Raw genomic sequence first — 17,399 nt, 5'->3', positions numbered from 1 at the left:
AAAGAATTATGTTGTTTTTTATTGATTGCAGAGAGAGGAAGGGAGAGGGAGAGAGAGACAGAAACATCAATGATGAAAATCATTGATTGGCTGCCTCCTGAATGACCCCTACTAGGGATTGAGCCTACAAACCAGGCATGTGCCCTAACTGGGAATCGAACCGTGACCCCCTGGTTTATGGGTCGACACTCAACCACTGAGCCACACTGGTGGTGCTGTGATAAAGGATTAACATCTAGAATAGAGAACTCCTAAAATTTAAACAATTAAAATACCAAACAACCTGCCCTAGCTGGTTTGGCTCAGTGGATAGAGCGTCAGCCTCCAGACTGAAGGGTCCCAGGTTCGATTCCGGTCAAGGGCACATGCCCGGGTTGCGAGCTTGATCCCAGTGGGGGGCGTGCAAGAGGCAGCCAATCAGTGATTATCTCATCGTTGATGTTTCTCTCTCTCCCTCTCCCTTCCTCCCTGAAATCATTACAAATATATTCTTTTTAAAAATACCAAACGACCTGATTATGTGCAAAAGACTTGAATAGACATTTCTCCAGAAATACACAAATGGTCAAAAACACATGAAAAGATACTCAGCACCACTAATCATTACAGAAATGCAATTCAAAACTACAATAAGATACCATTTCACACTCATTAGGATGGCTACTACAAAAAGAAAATACATGTTGGTAAGGATGTGAAGAAATTAGAATTCTTGTGCACTGCTGGTAGGAATGTAAAATGGTATAGCTACTGTACAACAGTATGGTGGTTCCTAAAAAAAATTAGAAATAAATTTACTTTATAATCAAACAATTCCACTTCTGGGTATATATTCAAAATAATTGAAAGCAGGGTTTCAAAGAGATATTTGTACACCTGTGTTCTAGCAGCATTATTAACAGTAGCTAAAATTTTGCAATCTAAGTGTGCATCAACAAATGAATGGATAAACAAAACGGGTTGTATGTATACAGTAAAGTATTATTCAGCCTTAAAAAGGAAGGAAACTCTGGTACATGCTTCAACATGGATGAATCTTGAAGACATTATGCTAAGTAATATAAGCCCAACACAAAGGAATATATGTTTCCACTTTTCTGAAGTACCTAAAATAGGCAAATTCATAGAGAAAGAATGAACAGAGTACACCAGGGACTAGGGAAAGGGTAAGATTAGGAGTAATTGTTTAATGCAGCTGTCGCCAACCTTTCGGATCTCACGGACCACCAGTTGTCCACAGATCACCGGTTGGCGACCGCTGTTTTAATGGGTAAAAGAGTTCCTATTTAGAATGATGAAAAAGTTCTGAAAATGAATATTGATGATGGTTGCACAACACTTAATGCCCCTGAACTGAACACTTGAAAATGGTTAAAATGGTAAATTTTGTTATGTATATTTAACCACAATAAAAGCTTTTCTAAAGTGTAGCAAGTCTTCCCACCTCCCCCTACCCGGGAATTCCACTTCTAAGAAGTTATCCTAAAGAAATAATCAAGCATGGGCAAAAGATTTACCTACAAATTAAAGCAGCTGTGGAAACAAACTAAATGTCTAACTTATCAAAGAAGCTACATAATAAAGTGGAAGGGGATCATTAATATGTTACTTTTTCCTATGGGAGCCACCAGGTAGATAGGAGTGTGGCCTTCTCCTCTCATGCCATGGCATGTGCTCCTCCACTAATATCAGTGTACTCTAAAAAGGTGGAGTCATCAGGCAAAAAAGTAACTTTGCCTGCTGCGTTCAAGGCTCCTATTCGACCAGATATTGTGAACTTTGCTCACACCAACTTGCACAAAAGCAACAGATGGCCCTAAGCTGTCAGTGAATTGGCAGATTATCAAAACATGCTGAGTCTTGGGGTACTGTGGCTCAAATCCCCAGGGTTGGAGGTGGTCAAACTCGTTATTCTGGCCAGGATGCTTTTGGAAATATGTGTTATGGAGGTTGCATGTTTGCACCAACTAAAACCTGGCGCCATTGGCACTGCAGAATGAACACAACACAGAAGCGATATGCCATGTTCTCTGCCCTGGCTGCCTCAGCCTTCTCAGCACTAGTCATGTCTAAAGGTCATCATATTGGGGAAGTTTCTGAACTTCCTTTGGTGGTGGAAGATAAAGTTGAAGGCTACAAGAAAACTAAAGAGGCCGATTTGCTTCTTAAGAAACTTAAGACCTGGACTTATATCAAAAAGGTCTATTCCTCTCAGTGAATGAGAGCTAATGAGAAACAGTCATCATATCCAGCACAGGGGACCTTGCATCATCTATGACAGTGGTCGGCAAACACATTAGTCAACAGAGCCAACAGTACAACGATTGAAATTTCTTTTGAGAGCTAAATTTTTTAAACTTAAACTATATAAGTAGGTACATTGTTATTAACTTAATTAGGGTACTCCTAAGGCTTAGGAAGAGCCACACTCAAGGGGCCAAAGAGCCGAATGTGGCTCGCGAGCCACAGTTTGCTGACCACGGAATTCTATGAGGACAATGGTATCAAAGCCTTCAGAAGAATCATCCCTGGAATTATTCTGCTTCATGTAAGCAAACTGAACATTTTGAAACTTGCTCCTGGTGGGGATGTGGGCCATTTCTGCATTTGGATTGAAAGTGCTTTCCACAAATTAAGATGATCTGTATGGCACCTGGCGTAAAGCTGCCTCCCTCAATAGTAACTACAACCTTCCCATTCACAAGAAGCTCAATACATATTTTAGCAGAATCTTGAAATGCCCAGCCAAAGCACTACACAAGAAGATTCATGGCAGAGTACTAAAAAAGAATCCACTGGAAAACCTGATAATCATGTTGACGCTAAACCCATATACAAAGACCATGCACCGGAGCACCATTCTTCATCAGGCCTGGAACCACAACCTCCAGATGGATAACGCAGCAGCAGCAGCTGCTGCAGTGCTAGAAGTCAAATGAGATCAGAAGGAGGTTCCAGGCAAGACCCCTGTGGTAGGGAAGAAAGGAAAGAAGGCTGTTGGCATCATGAAGCAGAAGTTTTGGGTGGGGAAAAAAGCTACAGCTACCAAGAAACCAGCAGCTGAAAAGAAGTCCACAGAAAAGAAGCCCACTACAGAAGAAAAGACGCTTGTGGCATAAATTTAAATGTTTATTCCATAAAGGTCAAATCACTTTGCACAGCTAATCCTATCTAATAATAGAGAAACACGGTAAATAACCATAACTTCGCTACCCTTCCCATTGGCTAATCAGCAAGATATGCAAATTAACTGCCAGCCAAAATGGCGGCCAGGAGCCAGGCAGCTGAAGCGAACATGAACATGAGGCTTGCTTACTCCAGTGATGGAGGAAGTCAATGTTCCTGCCTGCCACAGCTCAGCTCTGAGCTCCGAATGAAACAATGTTGCAATTATAGAACCTAAACAAACCCCAGAAACCTGCTTTCAGCAAGCACAGCCTCAGAGCTTAGAGTGGCCAGTGATGGCAACAGAGTTTCAATTATAGAATCTAAACAAACCCAGGTACCTGCTTTCAGCTGGCAACGGCCTCAGAGCTAGAGCCTGCTCTCAGCTCCAGTGACAGCTACAGAAGGTAAATTAATCCCAGAATTAAAAAAAAAAAAGAAAAGAAAAGAAAAAAGGAGAGGCTGGGAGCTTCAGTCGCCCACCAGCCTGAAAACAGCCCTCAGCCCCTCACCCACACTGGCCAGGCACCCCCACTGGGGACCCCCACCCTGAAGGGTGTGTGACCAGCTGCAAACAGCCATCATCCCCTCATCCAGGCTGGCCAGGCACCCAAGCAGGACCCCCACCCTGAAGGGGGTGTGACCAGCTGCAAACAGCCATCATCCCATCATCCAGGCTGGCCAGGCACCCAAGCAGGTCCCCCACCCTGATCCGGGAAACCCTTCGGGGCAAACCAGCCGACCCCCACCCGTGCACCAGGCCTCTATCCTATATAGTAAACGGGTAATATGGAAACTGACCCTAACAGCAGAAGGACTGGGAATGACTGATCACTATGACACACACTGACCACCAGGGGGCAGACGCTCAATGCAGAAGCTGCCCTCTGGTGGTCAGGGCACTCTCACATGGGAGGAGCTCTGCTCAGCCACAAGCCAGGCTGATGGCTGCCAGTACAGCGGTGGTGGTGGGAGCCTCTCCTGCCTCCTCAGCAGCGCTAAGGATGTCCAACTGCAGTTTAGGCCTGCTCCCTGCTGGCAAGTGGACATCCCCCGAGGGCTGCCGGGCTGCCAGAGGGATGTCTGATTGCCATCTTAGGCCCAATCCCCTGGGGAGCGGGCCTAAGCCAGCAGGTGGTCATCCCCTGAGGGGTCCCAAACTGCGAGAGGGCACAGGCCGGGCTGAGGGACCCCCCATCCCCCCCGAGTGCACAAATTTTTGTGCACCGGGCCTCTAGTCTATATATATAAAAGGCTAAGTGTCTGTCCGTCCAGTAGCTATGATGCACACTGACCACCAGGGGGCAGACACTCAACACAGGAGCTGCCATGACACACACTGGTCATTTACAAAGAAACGGCACTGCAGACCTGGTGCCAACAAAGCAATACTCGGCTTCCCCCAAGTGGGACACAGGCCCTGCCACCATCCCGGAGTGACAGCCCACCAAATCATAGCCAATGCTGCCGAGACCTCATGGAACAAAATGTGGCCCACAGCCCAGCCCAGAAACAGTGGCTGTGGGCGCCAGGTAATAACATCACATAGCAACACCAGCTTCCTCTCCCTAGTGACTAGCCTACTTGGAGTTTCTTCAGCCCAGAAACCCAACTTGCTTTATAGCCAGGTGCAAACATTTTACAGTTTAACCAAATGTTTGTGAAGCGTTTTCCCGTGCCTCATCTCATTTGATCCTCACAGAAGTCCTGGAGTAGGTAGATAGGAGACTTGGTGGAATCTTATTTTCTTTTCATTAGCAAGATGTGAATAGCAATATTAAAATATTTCTTCTAATTAATTTTTCAATGTGCACAAATCCATGCACTGGGACACTAGTTTTGAATAAAAACCTGATCAAAGGCAAAAAAAACTGCTGTTAGCATTGTGCAATTAACACATTGTTTGCGGGTAGTTTTTATTGCGCGCTAACAGATGGCGCGGGCCATTTTTGCTAATTTTTTGTGCAAATGGCAATGTTCAGTAAAATTACGATAACTTTAGTTTACGTATTTATACGTTACCCGCATTCTACCGCTAGTCTATAAAAAACGTATTAATACGTGTCCCGCGCTCGACTACACTGGTAGAACGTATAAATACGTAAAACGTGTAAACACATTTCCCGCATACAATGTGTTAATCATATTTCATCAATTCTAAAACATGGGCATTTCACATTTTTAGGTCAAAAATCTGGATTATCTTACAACTGATGGCATTTCCTAGTTTTTTGGCAGTCTTTCTTTTTTCTTAGTGATACAAAAGGTTAATCTTAAGCTACTAATACAGGAAATGTTCAAGTAACGATCCATGGACAGATTACAAAAAGCATAAGGTAACATCTTGTTTTTATAAAAGCTATACATAATCAATATACAAGATTAGAGGCTATACATCAATATTAACAGCATTTATCTCTAGGTGATATAAATGAGCTTTACTTAAGAAAAAAATAAATTTTTTTAAACTTTAATAAACTGGGTATAAAGCCATTCACCCCCATATCAACATGACACAATTCTACATATAACATTAAGTACATCTACTATAACTAATTCAGTATTTACTGAGTATCTGCTATGGGTTTAGAACTAAGTCAGGTATCACAGGAGACAAGGATTTACAAAAGAATGTAATTGCCTTGAAGCTCAGCATCTGACAAAAGAATTTAGTCTAGATACAGTGGTTCTCAACCTTCTGGCCTTTTAAATACAGTTCCTCATGTTGTGACCCAACCATAAAATTATTTTTGTTGCTACTTCATAACTGTAATGTTGCTACTGTTATGAATTGTAATGTAAATATCTGATATGCAGGATGGTCTTAGGCGACCCCAGTGAAAGGGTCATTCGACCGCCAAAGGGGTCACGACCCACAGGCTGAGAACCGCTGGAGAAGAATCTCAAGGAAGGTAAATCAGCAACTTAATGCTATTTAAATACTGAACTAGTTCACTGGTTTTATTTATGGGACAACCCACTTAATATGGATAAAAATTTGTACTGTCCAGCACTCCAAAACTGAAAAGAATAAATTAGCATTTTAACATATTAGAGGCTAAAATAAATATCTATACATATAAAAGGCTAATATGCTAAGTGTCCATCTGACCGGTAGTTATGATGCACAATGACCACCAGGGGGCAGATGCTCAACGCAGGAACTGCCGAGTTAGTGACTTGGCAGCAGTGGTTCTTGGGTGACGCACTTCGAAACCAGAGAAGAGGGAGCTCGATTCCTCACGGGGCTGCATGATTCCACCTTCAGCCGTGAGTTATGTTGTTGCTGGGGCACTGTTGGCCCCAAATCTGGTTTACTGCACACCTGTGTTTGCGTTCCACACCCTGTACAACAGCAACTCTGCAGAGTGCTCTATCCCACTCTGGGGCCCCTCCGGGATGTTGGAGAGCCGGTTTCAGTCTGATCCATGCAGGCCAGGCAGAGGGACCCCACCTGCCAGAGGGACCCTGCTCACTTCACAGACGCCCTTCAAGCCTCGGCACCACCCCAGGTGCAGCCGGCCAGGGAGGGACCACGGGAGGTTGGCTCCAGGGCGAATCCAGCCTGTCTCACCCAGTCCCACCCCACCAGCCACCTTCTAATTAATTTCCTTTCGATGTGCACAAATCCATGCACCGGGTCACTAGCACTTTATAAATCATCTTATTCATTACACAGATGACAAAGTTCACTCTCAGGCTGGTACTCATAAGATTAAAAACTCAAAAAAGCACATAATCACCAGCCATCAGGTAATCCTATATAATAAAACCCTAATACGCAAATCGACCGAACAACAGATGGACTGAACAGCGAACGACCAGTCGCTATGATGTGTACTGACCACCAGGGGGCAGATGCTCAATGCAGGAGCTACCCTTGGTGGTCAGTGTGCTCCCACAGGGAGAATGCCGCTTAGGCAGAAGCTGGGCTAACAGCTGGTGAGCACAGTGCTAAGGACCTCTCAGAGGATGTCCAGCCGGCAGTTGGACATCCCCCAAGGGGTTCCGGACTATGAGCGGGCATAGGCTGGGCTGAGGGACCCCCCACCACCCCACCCCAGTGCACGGATGTCGTGCACCAGGACTCTCGTAGACATATAATCAATGACAAATTAGCAACAGCAAAAGATACCCTACCACATAACTCTTTATTGTTTACTAGAGGCCTGGTGCAGAAAAATTCATGCACTAGGGGCGGGGAGCCTCTCAGCCCAGGCTGCACTCTCTCACAATCTAGAACCCCTTGGGTAGGGTCTAGACCAGGGGTGGGCAAACTTTTTGACTCGAAGGCCACAATGGGTTCTTAAACTGGACCGGAGGGCCAGAACAAAAGCATGGATGGAGTGTTTGTGTGAACTAATATAAATCCAAAGTAAACATCATTACATAAAAGGGTACGGTCTTTTTTTTCAATAGTTTTATTCATTTCAAACGGGCCGGATCCGGCCCACGGGCCATAGTTTGCCCACGGCTGGTCTAGACCCATCGCAGCATGTCTCTGGTTCCCCAGAGCCTGCGGGTGGGGGGAGGGACCAAGAGGCCAGTCAGATCGCAGCATGGCTCTGGTTCCCCGGAGTCTGCAGGCAGGAGGAGGGACTTAGAGGCCAGTCTGATGGCAGCATGGCTCCGTTCCCACTGCTCCCTCCCACCACTGCACCGCAGGCAGTCGGGACCCAGGGGACCCAGGACTGACTTCCGCCACGCCAGCCGGGGCCCTAGCCTGGTATTGGGTCATCCATCCAGACGTTTAGGTCGTGACGGACCCTGTCTCTTTATATTTTAGGATTATGACTTGTTAAGAATTTCTTTGTTTTTAATTCTCTCCCCAGGTCTTCCTTGCTTACCATGTGTTCACTGTGCTGGAAGGTAAAGTGGCTACAAAGGAACCTAGTTCCTGCCCTCAAGGTTCCCACAGTTCAGCTGAAGGGGAGGGGGGGGGGAGAGAATAGGAGAAAAGCTCCATGACGTTGGATATGGCTATGCTCTCTTAGATATGACACCAAAAGTACAGGCAACAAAAGAAAAAAATAGATAAACTGAACTTGGCAAAAAGTTAAAATTTTTGTGCATCAAAGGACATTATCAGCAGGGTAAAAAGACAACCTATAAAATGGGAAAAAGTATTTGCAAATCATATATGATAAGGGATTAATATTCAGAATATTTTAGCCCAGCTGGTGTCACTCAGTGGTTGAGCATTGACCCATGAACCAGGGTCAATTACCAGGGCACCTGCCTGGATTGCAGGCTCAATCCCCAGTAGGGGGCGTGCAGGAGGCAGCCAATCAATGATTCTCTCTCATCATTGATGTGTTGATTCTCTCTCATCATTGATGTGTCTATCTCTCTCTCCCTCTCCCTCTCCTTTCCTTTCTGAAATCAATGAAAACATTGTTTTAAATATTCAGATTATTTTTAAAACTCTTACAACTCAACAACTAAAAAATAAACTTTTTTGAGTCAAAGTGATAGGGAAAGGGGCACATAATAGTAATAGAACCACAGTTGTTTAACGATTATTAATCTTACAGACCCTGGAAAACTGGAGGATGTGTTGCAAGAAGAAAAACAGGGCTATAAAAAGACACCTTGGAGTCCAGATGGGTCCATTTCTCAGAAAAGAAAATACATTTTGAGAGCAGACCAAGGACAGGACACACTTTGACTTGACTGCTGGACTCAGACCCTCTCTGGGAGTTTGCCTCAGGAATGCTGACCATTTTCGGGACCCAGGAACATGTTGAGCTATGTTTAACATCATAGAAGATTAACTACCTTGTTATCGGATTTCAAGATCCTGGAAAGAGATGCACAGGCCATAGACCTTGCAGCCTTTATACTGCCCCTCTTCCCCTGTACATAGCCCTTCTTCCTTATCACTATTCCTTATCTAATAAGAGAAACATGCAAATTGACCATACCTCTGCTACACCCACAAGCCAAACCCACCAGCCAATCAGGAGCAACTATGCAAATAAACCCAACCAAGACGGTGGCGGCCACCAAGCTGGAGCGAACAGGAGGCTTGGGTTGCCCCTGGCAATGGAGGAAGCCAAGCTTCCTGCCTGCCCTGGCACGCTGTGGGCTCTGCTCAAGGCTACAAAGTTTCAATTATAGAAGATAAATAAATCCCAGATACCTACTTCCAGCCACTGTAACCTCAGCTCAAGGAGTGTCTGGGAGCCTGGGTTGCCCGGGACCGTGGCCAGACTGCAAACAGCCCTCAGCCCCTCACCCAGGCTGGCCAGGCACCCCAGTGGGGACCCCAACCCTGAAGGGGTGTGGCCAGCTTGAAAACAGCCCTCAACCCCTCACCCAGGCTGGCCACACACCCGCAGTGGGGACCCTCACCCCATAGGGGTGTGGCGAGCCTGCAAACCACCACAGGCCCCTCGCCCAGGCCACCCCACGCCCCAAGGGAACCCCCACCATGATCCAGGACACCCTTCAGGGCAAACCAGCCGGCCCCCACCCATGCACCAGGCCTCTGTCTATACTAATAAAAGGGTAATATGCTAATTAGACTAGGAGACCTTCCAGGAGACCTTCCAGACGTTCCTCTGGACAAAGCTATGGTGGCAGGGCCGAGGTACAGGTGGTTAGAGGCCAAGAGGGGAGGGCAGTTGTGGGTGATCAGGCTGGTGGGGGGCAGGGCCATTGGGGGTAAGCAGACCAGCAGAGGGGCCAGTTGGGGGCAAGCAGGCCACCAGTGGGGGTCAGTTGGAGGTGATCAGGACAGGAGGGGGGGCAGTTTGGAGTGAGAAGGCCAGCAGGGGGGCAGTTGGGGGCGAGCAGGCCAGCAGGGGGGGGGGGCAGTTGGGGGTGAGCAGGCCGGCAGGCAGAGTGGTTAGGGGCAATCAGGCAGGCAGGTGAGCGGTTAGGAGGCAGCAGTCTCGGATAGCAAGAGGGATGTCTGACTGCCGGTTTAGGCCCGATCCCTGTAAACCAGCAGCAGTGCATCCTTCGAGGGGTCCCAGATTGGAGAGGGTGCAGGCCAGGCTGAGGAACACCCCCTCCGCCGTGCACGAATTTCGTGCACCAGGCCACTAGTCTATAATAATAAAGGGATAATATGCTAATCAGACAGGATAGACCAGACATCTTCCCGACATCCTTCCTGACAAAGTCGGGGGCATGGCCAGCCTGCAAACCGCCCACGACCCCTCGCCCAGGCCAGCCCCTACCCCAGCAGGAACCCCCACCCCAATTGGGGGTGTGGCCAGCCTGCAAACCCCCAGCAGCCCTTCACCCAGCTGGCCCCACCCCCTAGCAGGGACTCCCCTCACTCCAATCTGGGACTGCCTTCAGGGCAGGCCAGCCAACTCCCACTTGTGCACCAGGCTTCTATCCTATATAATAAAAGGGTAATATGAAAATTGACCCTAAGAGCAGAATGATCACTGGACCAGTCACTATGAGGCACACTGACCACCTCTTGGTCCCCTTCTCTGGCCAGCAGGCTCCGATCGCCTGATGGCTACCCGTGGCGGGGGCGGGAGGGACTGTTGAGTGGGCAGGAACAGCTGACCTCTCGGTCCCTTCCCCTAGCCATCAGGCACCGATCACCCGATGGCCAACGGGGAACCGGGGATGGGTGGGGGCAGGGCTGGCTGTGGGTATCTGGGGAAGATGGCCCTGATCACAGGCCAGGCCTAGGGACTGTACCCACACACGAATTTCGTGAGCCAAGCCTGTAGTCTGTGTGTGTGTGTGTGTGTGTGTGTGTGTGTGTGTGTGTGTCCCCAGCAACCGGATGGCGGAATGACCAGAACAACTGGAACGACCAGTGGCTATGACGCACACTGTGGCAGCCAATCAGCCTGATCCAGGCCCCAATCGACCCTCCTCCCCCCAATCGGTGGCTGGGCCGGCCGGCCAACGACCTGCAGCCCCTGCCCCTCGTCAGGCCCCCATCAGGGCTGGCCAGCCCGACCCCACCTGTGCACAAATTGTGCACCTGGCCTCTAGTCCCTATATAATCAGCCAGCTAATGGGGTATAGGAGAGCAGAATTTTTAGGATGACATGCCTCTCCAAACTACCAGCATTATTGGAATAAACACTCACATATGATTCAACCCTATCTCTGCTTAATTTGGCTCAAGAAGTGGCAGGCAGCCTCAGAACTGTTTAGTGTCCATTATCAAAGGCCATTATCAACAGGGTAAAAAGACAACCTATAAAATGGGAGAAAATATTTGTAAGTCATATATCTAATAAGAAATTAATATCCAATTGAAAGAACTCCTACAACTCAACAACAACAAAAACAACCTGATTAAATTAGGCAAAGGAGTTGAATAGAGATTTCTTCAAAGAAAATATACAAATGGACAATAAACAAATTAAAAAAATGCTCAACATCTCTAATCATTAGAGAAAGGCAAATCAAACCCACAATGAGCTATCACCTCACATCCATTAGATGGCTATTTTATTAAATAAATAAATAAAACAAGTGTTGGTGAGCATGTGGAGAAATTGGAACCCTAATATAAATCTGGTAAAAATGTAAACTGGAACAACTACTGTGAAAACAGTATGGCAGTTCCTCAAAAATATAAGCATAAAATTATGATATGACCCAGAAATTCCACTTCTGGTAATATATTCAAAAGACTTAAAAGCAGGAATGCAAATACTTATTTGTATAATCATGTTCAGAGCAACATTCGTAAGTGCCAAAAAGTGGAAGCAACCCAAGTGTCCATCAACAGATAAATAAATAATGGAATATTATTCAGCCTTAAAAAGAAATTCTGACACATGCTACAACACAGGTGACCCTTAAAGGTATCCTGCTAAGTAAAATAAGCCAGGCACAAAGGTTCACATACTGTATAATGCACTTATATGAGGCACCTACAGTAGTCAAATTCAAGTAGGCAAAAAGTACAATCGTGGTTGCCAGGGGTTGGGGGACAAGAAAGGGAAATTATTATTTAATGAATGTGTATTTAAGCACACACAAAAACAGGATATATGAGAATATCATAATCAGGTGCAAATTTTAGAATTTCAGATAAATTAAAGATCACTTTCAGCAATGATAACCAATGTCTCAATGAAAACAAACATGTTAATCAGCCTTGAGAGATGGACAGCATTTGTGTCAAAGAAGAATGGAACATCCAGTACAAATGCCCAGCAAAGGACATGTAGCAACAATTTATAGTAGAAAATAGCCTAAAAAAGTAAGTTAGGGTCAGAATTTAGAAGACCTTGAGTGCCAATGCCAATCTAAGAGCCTAACCAGTGCAACAACAAGATAGCAGTAAGTTTCTCAAATGAGAGTATTGCTTGTATGGAAAAGACAAAATGATTGAAGGGGAAGACAGGAAGAAATTCCACTAACTTCGGCAATTACTTACAGAGCAACCTTAATGTCTCAGTAAGTATTTGCAACCTTCAATAGCATACATACCACCACCTTCACTAGGGGAAAAAGAGGGGTGCTCCAGGCACAGAAAAAAATTAAAAGTGAAGGGCGAGGAAGGGTTGGTAGTGACTGCAATGGAACAAAAAGGGATCCCTGGAGTACTGCTAATTTTCTGTTTCTTGATCTGGACGGTGGATATGGGTGGTATTCACTCAAATAATTCCTTAAGCAGGTACTCATGATTTGAATACTTTCTACATGTATATTATACTTTTATTTATGTTATACTTTAATGTCTTAAAAATTGTATCAAAATTAAAGGCCTAGCTCTGGCCAGTGATTCAATTGATTGGAGCGACATCCCGTGCACCCAAAGGTTGCAGGTTTGACTCCTGGTCGGGGCACATACCTAGGTTGCAGTTTAACCGACGTTTCTCTCTCACATTATTCTTTCTCTTTCTCTTTCTCTTTTTCTCTCTCTCTCCCTCTCCTCCCCCGCCCCCTCTCTCCTCTCTCTCCTCCTCTCTCCCCTCTCTCTCCCCTCCTCCCTCCCTTTCTTCTTAATGAAATCAATAAAAACAAATCCTCTGGTGAGGGTTAAAAAAAAAAATAAAGGCCTAGACCCCCCTTCTAAAAAAGCCCCAGCTGGAAGTCATACCTTAAAAATATTTACCAAACAGTATAAAAGATGCAACCACAGAATTTGTACAAGGTACCTAAGAAGCACTGAGATCCAAGAAAAAACCCAGAGGCAGCCAAGTCTAAGGTGGGTTTTAAAGAATAAATGAGTTTGTCAGATGGATGAGGGGGAAAAGAGGGGTGCAGAAAAATATATATAAAAGGCAACAAACAGAACAATTTATCCAGAAAACAAGTAGTTTCATATATAAAAGAATAAAAGTTCTAAGATAAAAGGATAACCTAAACTAGAGTAAAAACATAGAGACTGGAAAAGAAGTATTTATATAAGATGGAGAAGAAGTCATCTTTGATTAGATCGGGATAGAAAGGAAGAGTGAAATGGACATGGTTCTCAATTCGCCCAAAACAGCAATATGGTATTTAAGGTCCTCCATAATCCGATTGTTTCCTCATCTACCATAGTCCCACCCACAAGCTATACTCCAGACAGAAAAGACTCTTTCCTCCTTCACTCAACAAAGTATCTAATTTGCACTCCACAACTCCTACTATGCCAAAGACTAAAAGCTATCCATCCCTCTCTTCAAGATGCTCACAGGTTCACTTAATAGCAGGAAAGGCAAAGACAGACATCAATAAATAGTATAGTACAACGGAGTACACCATCCGGTGAGAAGAGGTTTGCTACCAGAAAGTAAAGTGCTGATTTGAGTCCAGAGATATTATTAAGAGTTCATCATGAAAATGATGGAATATAAATGGGGAAGGAGTGGTATTCTTGCAGGGTGCATCACTGAGGAAACAAGTTACAGATGAGCCTAGACCACCTACATCCAATCCATATTTAAGCCCTACCTCATTTCTCCAAAATGCAGCTCCTTCATCTCTAACACCTTCACTACACCATCCTAGCTTAACTCCCTACTTCCACTTGTATACAAATACAAGCCCTGCAAGCACTAGTGCTAGTGATCTTAAAAAGAAAATCGGAGCATGAAACGCTCTACAATGACTTCTTAGAGTAAAATCCAAACATGTGACCTGGCATTTCCTGGCAATCTCATGCAGGCCTCTCCTCACCCCAAAAGTATTCAAGCTACACGGGTCTTCTCTGAGGTCTCTAAACACATGGAGCTCTTTCCTGTCTCAGGACTTCTACACAGCACTGGACCAGAGGCCCCTGTTCCCTCTGTTCAGATCTCCAATAGCATACATACCACCACCCCCCAACAACCAGGTATGTCACACTATTGTTCCGTTCTCAAAGAAATTCCAGTGCCCTGCCAATTACTGATCTCCACCTCTGGTTTAGGTCTCCAGAAAAAAGGTGTCTCATTTTGGGCATGCTGAGTTTGAGAAGCCCCTGGAACACCCATGTAGTTCTCTTGTGCACAGTTGACCATGGGGTCAGGTAAGACCTTTACTCAAAATAGAAACTTGGGCCCTAGCCAGTTTGACTCAGTGGACAGAGAGTCGGCCTGCCGGAGTGAAGGGTCCCAGGTTTGATTCCTGGTCAAGGACACATGCCTAGGTGGTGGGATCGATCCCCAGTAGGGGGTGTGCAGGAACAGCCGATCAATGATTCTCATAATTGATGTTTCTCTCTCTCTCCCTTCATATCTGAAATCAATAAATATATTATTTTTTACTTTTTAAAAAATGTGTTACTTTATTTAAAAAAGAAAAACAGAAACTTTGGGCCTGGCTGGTGTGGCTCAGTGGTTGAGTGGCAACCTTATGAACCAGAAGGTCAGGGTACATGCCCCGGTTGTGGGCTCGATCCCCAGTAGGTTGTGTGCAAGAGGCAGCCAATCAATGATTCTCTCTCATTACTGATGTTTCTTTTTCTCTCTCCCTCTCTAAAATCAATAAAAATATTTTTTAAATAAAAAAGTAGAACCTTGGACTTTAGCATGTCAGTTTGATGACGGGAAGACTGTGCAGAGAAGTGATTCTCAACTTGGATGAAGGCGCCCCTGATCTCCAAGTCACTGTATGGAATGAGACTGAGATATTCCTTAGGGGAGTGAGGGCAATGCCACATCAATGGTGTGAAGGGCTGAGATATGCAGGATAGAATCCTAGCTGTGAGCGGACTGGGGGGAGGGACAGGGAGAGCCAAGAGAAGAAGGCAACCAGAAGACAGTCATATCACAATTCCACAGACTCCCATACACTTTTATACTTCCTCCCTCGGCATAACTCTACTCGTTTTCATCCAGTTCAAATGCCACCCCCTCCTAGAAGCTTCTCTGGCCTAATCCAAAGAAAACTAGGCCCCGGTTCCCATACCTCTACAAGTTTCTCTTATTATGTAAGATTTGACCCACACACAGGTTTCTCATCAGTACTGTTATGGCGCTGAATGCGATCTGCCTGCCTTGCTCTACACCTGGGTGTGTGCCGTCCTGATCACACTGACAGCTCTTGGGGTAGAGACCGTACCTTAACCATCTGTGGGCCCTTAAGAAAGTGGGGGGGAAATTACTGTTTAACTTAGTAAAAGTCAAGGAGGGTAAATAAGTGGGCAGAGATCGTGGATAACTTCTCCTCTCTTATAAAACATCATTCCCTTCAACATAAATATGAAATACCCTTAGTTTTGTCGGAGACTTAACATATTCTCTTCTAAATTAGTGTTAACTTCGGTACAAACCAAACAAAAATGTTAAAAAGACGCCGGAGGACAAGAAGAGGGTGTCAGTTCTGGACTTGAGCCAGCCGCCGCCTGCATTACTGGGAAGCCATTCCTGCCAGGCCAAGGTGAGGCACTCAGTCGACATTTTTTCCAGCAAGTGCTTCACTCACACACACACACACACACTCCTTTCAAAGTCAACCAAAAAGCCTCTAACGCCCACCGGAGAGCTAGAACGAACCCGAGCTGAGAGTTTCCTGAGCCCGAGAAGTCGCCTCGGAGGGTTAACTCGGTCCCCGCCCGGTCCGCGCGGGTGTGGCGCGCCGTCCGCCGCCGACGGGTCGGGGAAAGCAAGCGCACGAACTTTCGCGCTCGCTCGCGCGGGGGAGGCGGCGTGCGGACCCGGCGACGTCCCGGCCAGCTGACCCGGCAAGTTCGGGGGCGGGGGGGCGGGGACCACGGAAACCACAAACCACAATCACTTCCCCGGAAAACTCCGTTCCCGAACCTTCCCGTGCCGGGACCTACGCGCAGATTCCTCCCCGAAAGGCAGCCCAGGGGGCCAGCGCGGGCCGGGCGCGCGCCCCGAGGCCACTTGAACAAAGTTTGGGAACCGGGAGAAAGTTTCCCGAGAGGAAGCGCGGCGGCCGTGCGGTCGGGGCTGAAGCTCGCTGGGCTCCGCCGCCGTGGCCCCTCAACTTCCCGAGCGCCGGCCCAGGCCGGCCCCGCCCGGCCGCCAGGGCCCAGGCCCGAGGCCCCGCCGGGGAAGCGGGCCGGCCGCGCCCGCCCGGAGCCCGATTCCCGCGGCGTCGCGGAGGACACGGCGCCCCGCCCGCAGGGCCCCTCGGCCCCGCTAGGGAGCTCCCAGCCCGGCCGAGAGTTACCTGCGGCGAACGGGACGAGCGCAGGAAAATTCCCGAAGCTCCAAACTGACGGACGCCGCTTTGTCTCCCTCCCGTCCGGCTCCGAGGAGGAAGTCGGCCGCCCGACGCCCCCGCCCCCGGCCCGCCCCCCACCCGTGGCCCCCGCCCCGCGGCCCGGGCGCCGCCCGCCCTTCCCGGCACCTCCCTCCGGCGCGCTCTTCCAGTCGCCTCCCGCCTTTGCCCTGCTTTCCCGGCCCTCGCTTTGGGGACCGAGCCCCCGACCAAGAGAGCTTGGAGACGCCGGGCCAGGACCCCCAAAAGGACCTCTTGAACCCCGCCCTTCACCCCACAGTTACCTCATTCCAGGCCCCTAGCGGCTTCTCAGGCCGGGAGTGACCCCAGAGGAAGGAGGAGCGGTGATTCCTGGAACAGCGAGAGTGGGCGGGAGGGCAGGTGAGTCACCGCTCGGCACACAGGTGAGTCTCCGGGCGCGGCCGGCGCAGGCCCCGTCCCTGGCTGCTGCTTCAAGGACCTGGGCACCGGCCTCCGAGGAGCCCCTGGCTCCCAGGAAGGTGCCCTAGGCCCACCCCCTGTTTTACAAGAGAAACGGAGGCCTCGCAGCTCGAGGCGGAGTGGCACAAGAACCGACCCTAGGGACCTCAGGGTGCGAGAGGGAAGCCCTCCTGGAAATCATCCGCTCACTTGACAGA

General features: G+C 47.7%; 1 protein-coding gene and 1 pseudogene across 2 annotated transcripts in view; one reads left to right on the top strand and one right to left on the bottom strand.

Annotated features, from left to right (window-relative positions):
- CTNNA1 (catenin alpha 1) overlaps positions 1-17,066 on the bottom strand; it is a 194,337-nt gene extending 177,271 nt beyond the window's left edge. The window contains exon 1 of one of the 2 annotated variants that reach the window (XM_059698505.1): positions 17,046-17,066. The gene's annotated coding sequence lies outside the window, so the exon portion shown is untranslated. Of the gene's footprint in view, positions 1-16,710; positions 16,833-17,045 lie in introns of those variants that run through there. The other variant, XM_059698504.1, reaches the window with a different exon arrangement.
- LOC132235693 (large ribosomal subunit protein uL4-like) lies at positions 1,657-3,119 on the top strand (annotated as a pseudogene).
- Positions 17,067-17,399: the final 333 nt, after the last annotated feature.

Source organism: Myotis daubentonii, chromosome 5 (assembly GCF_963259705.1).
Source record: "Myotis daubentonii chromosome 5, mMyoDau2.1, whole genome shotgun sequence".
In the NCBI taxonomy this organism is placed as follows: domain Eukaryota; kingdom Metazoa; phylum Chordata; class Mammalia; order Chiroptera; family Vespertilionidae; genus Myotis; species Myotis daubentonii.
The sequence above is the reverse complement of the archived record's forward strand: the minus strand, read 5'-3'. Positions and strand labels throughout refer to the sequence as shown.